Genomic DNA, 7,213 nt, shown 5'->3' with positions numbered 1-7,213 from the left:
GACCAAGGGGTCATCAGGTGGAAAGAACAGATAAAGCTGTGTGTCATCTGCATAGCAGTGGTATGAGAAGCTGTGCGAATGGATAATCTGTCCCAAAGAAGTGGTGTGGATAGCAAAGAGAAGGGGGCCCAATACTGAGCCCTGGATGGTAAGGTGTGGACAGCTGTCCAAGCCATGATACGTTAAGCGAGCATCTTGTGAGGTAGGATTCAAACTGATATGGACTGGGTAATATGTTAGGAACAAAAGGATGCCACTTCGTTATTTGGGAATGAAAATGATCAATCCACAGAGGACAGAGTGGAAAAAATGACGCGGCAAGCTAGTCCATTTTGCTTGAATTTCAGCGCCGTAACTCATGATGGTACTTAGTAGTTCGTATGGCCCCGACCTGCTTGATGGCATCGGGGCATGCTCCTAATGAAACGACGGATGGTGTCCTGGGGGATCTGCTCCCAGATGTGGACATGGCCATCACTGAGCTCCTTGACAGTCGGTGGTGCAACCTGGCGGTGTTGGATGGACCAAAATATAATGTCCCAGAGGTGTTCAATCGGAAGTCAGGGGAGTGTGGGGTAATGGTATCAATGCCTTCATCCTCCAGGAACTGCCTGCACATTCTCGCTACATGTGTCCAGCCATTGTTGTGCACCAAGAGGAACCCAGGGCCCACTGCACCAATACAGGGTCAGACAGGGTTTTCCTCCTGATGCTTAAGAGCAGTGAGGGTGCAGTTGTCTTGCCCGTAGAGATGTGTGCGTCCTTCCAAGGATATCCCTCCCCAGACCATCACTGGCCCACCACCAAACCAGTCATGCTGAATGATGTTGCAGGCAGGATTACATTCTCCAAGACATCTTTAGACGTCACATGTGCTCAGGGTGAACCTGGTCTCAATTGTGAAAAGCACAGGGCGTCAATGGCGAACCTACCAATTTTGTATTCTATGGCAAATGCCAATTGAGCTGTACGGTGCTGGGCAGTGAGCATAGATCCTTCCAGAGGCCATCGGGCCCTCAGGCCACCTTCATGAAGTCTGACAGTGTGGTCAGAGACATTCACACCAGTGGCCAGGAGGAGGTCCTTTTGTAGGGCTCTGGGGCAGGGCTCCTACTGTTTGTTGTTGCACAAAGGAGCAGATACTGGTCCTGCTGCTTGGTTAAGGACCCTTTACCATCCTGCCCAGCTCTCCTAGAGCAACTGTCTCCTGGAATCTCCTACATGCTCTTGAGACTGCGCTGGGAGACACAGCAATCCTTCTGGCAATGGAACGTATTGGTGTGCCATTCTGGAGGAGTTGGACTACCTGTGCAACGATTGTAGGCTCCAGGTACTGGCTTATGCTACCAGTAGTGACACTGACCCTAGCCAAATATGAAACTAGTGAAAAATCAGTCAAGGAGGATAAAGATGGAAAGTGTATAATTTGCCACCACCTCTAAAACCATTCCTGTTTTTACAGACCTATATCACTTTTTCTTTTATTGTCAAAGTTTTTGGAGAAAGTGGTCTTCAAGCAAGTCTTGGACTTGCTATATCAGAACAACCTGCTACACCTTATGCAGTCTGTTTTCAAGAGTCATTCTACGGAAACTGCTTTTCTGTGACCGAAGCATTGAGAGTAGCTAAGTCCTCATCTAAGTTGCTAAGTCATTAGTATTTATTCTACTAGACTTATCTGCAGCCTTCGATACTGTTAACCATGACATTCTCCTTTCTACACTATCTGAACTGGGATGTCTAGGAAATCCCTTGGCTGGTTTAAATCCTACCTTAAAGGGCACATGATCTCACCACAGGTGTGCCTCAGGGATCAGTATTAGGGCCCCTACTTTTCTCTATTTACACACTTCCTTGGGTGAGACCATTCGCTCCCATGAATTTGATTATCACTGCTATGAGGACGATACTCAACTTTACCTGTCTTCCACCACAAAGCACACCCAAGGACTGGGCGCTGAACGCACTAGCAAGTGTCCTATAAGTGCTGGTTCACTGACTAGCATGAGCCCTAATGTGTCAGGAGGGAGCTAAACTCATAAGGTATTAGGTATTTAAATTAGCTTCATTGACAGGCATAATCATTTTATGGGATGCAAAATGTTAAACTACAATAAAACAAAATAGACCTTTTCAAACAATCACTATAAGCCTTAAAAGAAACTTTAGCATATGCTAATTAGCCCCACCCACCTCAATTGAATTAGGCTAACAGTAGGATGTGTTGGACTGGGTTATGTGTACTAATTTATCTAACTCTAGGATAGAAGACAAAATAGCTAATTTCCCAAAAGGCAGCATATGTTTCTTTAAGAGACTTGACAGACGTTAGCATCCATGGGTTTTAGCCTCCTTGCTAGCATGCCAGCCTCTAGGGGGCAAATTAGATATGAAGGTATATTGGGTGCAAAAGTGGCGAGCACATTTAACTGCAGATTTTGCATGTGCACACTAAAGTCATAAATGTGTAATAGTAAAGTTGAAGTTGTACATATTTTTTTAATATCCTGTTAACACAAAATAGGGGCTACGGGTTCAAAAATCCTTTTTACAGGTAGGCCTACACAAATCCTATCCTGTGAGTCACAACTTTCAAGAGTCATGCGACACTTTTGCTCCAATCGTTGCAGCGCAGTTGGTGCGAAACACATTTGGACATCAGTGTTTCATAATCTGAGAACATGCACAACATTCGTGCATTTTTAAACCCAAATGTGAACTAATGCATCCGAAGTTGTGCATCTGTGAAATAATTTCTCATTAATAAAATTCTACAGATCGCTTTTATTTCCTTGCATGACTACAAGTCAATTGATACAAGTGCTCGAATCTGCTTCTACGAGTGACCATACTTTTGCTCCTGGCTAGGTGATATAATAGGAGCAAAAAGATTTGTATGTGTGCACGTCGAGCGAATCGATCGAGAAAACAAGGCAGCCGGATCTGGATCCTGGATCGCGCTCAGACTACCATTACCATTGCTCAGCCCTTCATAATTAGAAGGGTTGAGCCCAGGCAAGTGCAGGGTTTAGTCACACAGTCGAAACTTCACACATAGCCTAAACCAGGGGTCGGGAACCTTTTTTGCCTGGAGAGCCAATTTTACCAATTTTTTTTTTTTTTTTTTTATCTCAGAAGAGCTACATAAAGACGGTTACAAGAAAAGGTTTGGACATTTAACGTACAGTTACTTTCATTCAACAGAGGATTTTTAAATACATTTTCTACTAGTTTTAAAAGTAATGTGCAAGTAACTTGTAATGTAGGCCTAAAGTGGAATGACAGAAGGCTTCCCATGTAACACCACCCCTTATTTTCCCAGTGTCCTTTGGTATGCAAAGTAACATCATAGTTAACAACACAACACTCAATTTTTGTTGACATGTCATTGGCGAAATTGAACATTAGGCCTAGCAGAGATTAGATTTGGTGATGGTCTTGGAGTCTGGCTGGTTCATATTCAATGAGGTGAAGTTTCATGCAAGAATTGAGGCTGTCATCCTTTAAGGGCATCTCCACGCAAAACTGTCATTTATCCATAACGGCACCGAAATACCATGGCATGGCATTGTGTTGGCGTTATGTGACAGTTTTGCGCGGAATTGCCCTTAAACGTGAGCGCAGGTTTGTCTTTATATTTTTCATATGTGAGAAAGATTTCTCACATGCAAGTGGAACCGAACAGGGTTAACACAGCAATACTAACTCGTTGCAGTGCGGGATATATAACAGGCAGTTCATTTCGCGTTTTCAGAATCAGTCTTCTGATGGAAACTTTCCCATTTCAGCCCGCTTTGTGTTCGTGCTCGCAAGCTGTGGTCGCTGACGTTTCCTTTTTGACATTTTCCTTAGCCTACAGCAAGCGCACACATCAACAATAACAATTAAAGTGTTCTTGTTGACTGAAATCGAGGGAAATCTGTGATTTTGTTTGATATTGACATGGCAACGAACCACGAATGTAACAATATTATGCAGGCTACGGTTACGGAGTCAAGTGAGGTGGAAAGTTATATAAACTCAGATAGACTCAGATAGACCTACAATATTACATTTTGAAAATGAACGAACTAAAATAAAACACATTTTAATTAAATACACATTAATTATTTTCAAAAGCTGAGCCGCATCAGAGGGATCAAAGAGCCGTATGCGGCTCCGGAGCCGGTTGCTGACCCCTGGCCTAAACGCACCCCAGTTTTTGACTCAGTGTCAGAATGTATGGCTACTTCCTTAAAATCCAACATGTTTTAATTATGCATGATTGTCTCATTATGTATTTCAAAATGCTTAAAGATGGCTATAGACACGTCATATTATGTGTTAAAAGCAGCATAGCATTATAGACCCTTTCAACAATAAAAACAAAAACAATGCTTGAACGTTCTATTTGGTTCCCAATCTACTTCCTCTGCATTAAGATAACATATGGGGTGTGTTCGAAACGGGTAAAGTTGCTGCCTTTTAAGATATCTAACTGGGGAGCAAGGCAGCAAGTGCGGTTCGAAACCGAAAAAACAAATTCTGCTGCCTTTTAAGATATCTTAGAATTCCCAAATAACGGTCATTTTTGAAGGCAGCATCGATGCACACTTCATGCTGCCTCCTACCCATAATCCCTTGCGGCAACGTCTGAAACAGCTGTGAAAGGTAAACAAACATGGCGGATGACATCGGTAATGGCTGCTGAATCTGTTTAAAATGTCATTTGTGTGATCTTATTTTGCTTAGATTTGCAGATTACAGATTAGAAATAAACAATTTACTATCTGATTATGCCATTGTTGTAACCATTAATAGCGTCTGGTCTGATATATCTGCCGGCCGTAAAACTAATTTATACCGTTAGCCTGCTAGCTTACGTAAGCTAATTTAGTTTAACGTCAGGCCTTTGCTAACGTCATACCGTAGTGTTAACCAAAGATTCTAGAGTGCTACGCTCATTTTTAAAAGATGCATTTAATCCAAATTCATGTCTAGTGAGACAGCTCTCTATGTAGGGAGGGAGGCAGTAGGCAGCTGTCTCCCGTTTGGAACACACCCATGGAATGTTAAAACGGAAGCCTTGTGGGGCCAACTATGATGCTGATAATGGAACTCTCTTGAAAGGGTCTATAAATGTAGGAAAAAAGGGCATATTTTGGTGGCCATATTTGAAGTCAAGATAGGGGCCACTAAGGGGCGCTATGTGTTGGGGTCCATTTAAATTTTTGATCACTAGGGGTAGTATACTTGTACCAAGTTTCGTGCTTTCTGCAAAAACTGAACGATTCGGGAAAAAAATCTGGCCTTAGTCGCTGTACTAAGGCTCACAGTAGCTCCACACTTCATTGGTAGACTTCCGAGGGCCCTGACATTTAAAACAAGACATTGATAACTTTGAAAAAGCACTGGTAGTTTATTTACAAGACTGAAGCAACTGGAATCCATGCATTTCCACGGAATTATTTTTGGAATCTGATCCCTTATCATACCTGTTCATTCGTACTCGTCGCTCGACTTATCGTGACTAAATTCAAGATGGCGGTGAACGGTAAACTTCCTACAGAAACTGTCAGGATAAATCGTCTTGTAAATAAACTACCAGTGCTTTTTCAAAGTTCTCAATGTCTCGTTTTAAATGTCAGGGCCCTCGGAAGTCTACCAATGAAGTGTGGAGCTACTTTAAGCCCCGTAAATGGTGTAAAACAGTGATTTATTTGCATGGCTAGGCGGATGCCCGAGGCATCCAGAGATCCTTGTCCTGTGGTGTGGTAAAGAAAAAAGATTAACCATGCATCTGATGTGAAGAAACAAGGGAGTTGATAGTGACTTGCTGGACATTGCTGCTTATTGAACAATAATTTACAATTTACATACGGTATGTTCATTCATATTCATATTCATTTGTATTTAACTGGTTTTCTAGTATATTTTCATTTTTGTGCTGTATGCCTTTAGGCATGTGAGGGTCGAAGCCCTGCATGTTCTGGAACCTTCCCTTGTCCATGTGCATCAAAGAGCCCAGTCACATTCTGTACTACTGTTACCAGTGAGTAATCAGAAAGGAATGTTAGAGACATGTACCGTTGCCTGCCTCATGTAGCGGGCTGTGTATTCTCATTTTTAGACCTTCCACTGTGTAAGTGTGGTAGTTGTGCATCAAGGTATTCTTTCAGCTGATATTGAAGCTTTAATCATTTTCTTACCTCAATTGCTGAAAACATCCCCTTAAATAAATTTATTGTGACATTAAAAATGCATTAAGACTTAAATAATATTGGACAAATGCAGAGAAAGGGGATGGCACTAACTGTATTTACAATGCAGTCATTGAGGATGCTTCCAACTTTATGACCTCACAATTCCTCTTTTCAGGTGAGATCAAGAGTAGGCCTACTGCAAGCTGCTGCATGCTTTGAGGGATGGGTGTGGGATAGCATTCTCTTTGATAGGAGGGATTCAACCTGTAAGGGAAATGTCTGGCTATTAGATTACTCCCTGGGGACATGAGCCTGGATTTGCTAGGAAAGGGAAGAGGTCAGGAGACTCATCTTGTAGGATCCCAGATTGAGAACAATTAAAGACCTTGCCCATTACTTGTCCCTATATTAGCGGATAGGCGCAAATAAATACAGACTAGCCCTCTAACATCAAAACTCCAAAATAGGTTATATTTTGACCCAATCTGTCATTTACTTTTTTCATAGATTTCCCATTTAGTCCATACTGTGGGACTAGTCCCTATGTTCAGGATCAGCTCCAAAACACCATTACCTCGGTGGAGTAACCCAACTACACAGATAAAGGAAATACATTTCAAGAAACAATAATGACTAAATATCCACTGCATGATTTGAGAGTGTGTGTTGATGCAATGTTTGCTCTACTCTTAAAGAATAACCGTAGTTATGCAGTACAATGCCGTTTCATGTACAAAATACTACATTTCTGCGTTAAAGTAAAGTGCAGTGCAATGTAGGCCTAGTGACAATCTATTTTTCATGTTCAAAATACTGCAAGGAATTCCTCAAAAAACAGAAGTTTTCACACTTGAAAACTGCATTTTTGGAAGGGTAGTCTTGACACTTGAGTTTGACATGTTTTACTTGTGTTTTTATGATGCAGTCAGTCAGCTTTAGTATTGCTAAATGGTTAGATAGATCACTTTTATCACTCAACTCCAAAATGAACTGCGACCTTCCCAATATGGCTGGGTTTCTTTTCTGCTGAC

The sequence above is a fragment of the Alosa alosa genome, chromosome 2, assembly GCF_017589495.1.
Source record: "Alosa alosa isolate M-15738 ecotype Scorff River chromosome 2, AALO_Geno_1.1, whole genome shotgun sequence".
Classification (NCBI taxonomy): Eukaryota; Metazoa; Chordata; class Actinopteri; order Clupeiformes; family Clupeidae; genus Alosa; species Alosa alosa.
The sequence above is the reverse complement of the archived record's forward strand: the minus strand, read 5'-3'. Positions refer to the sequence as shown.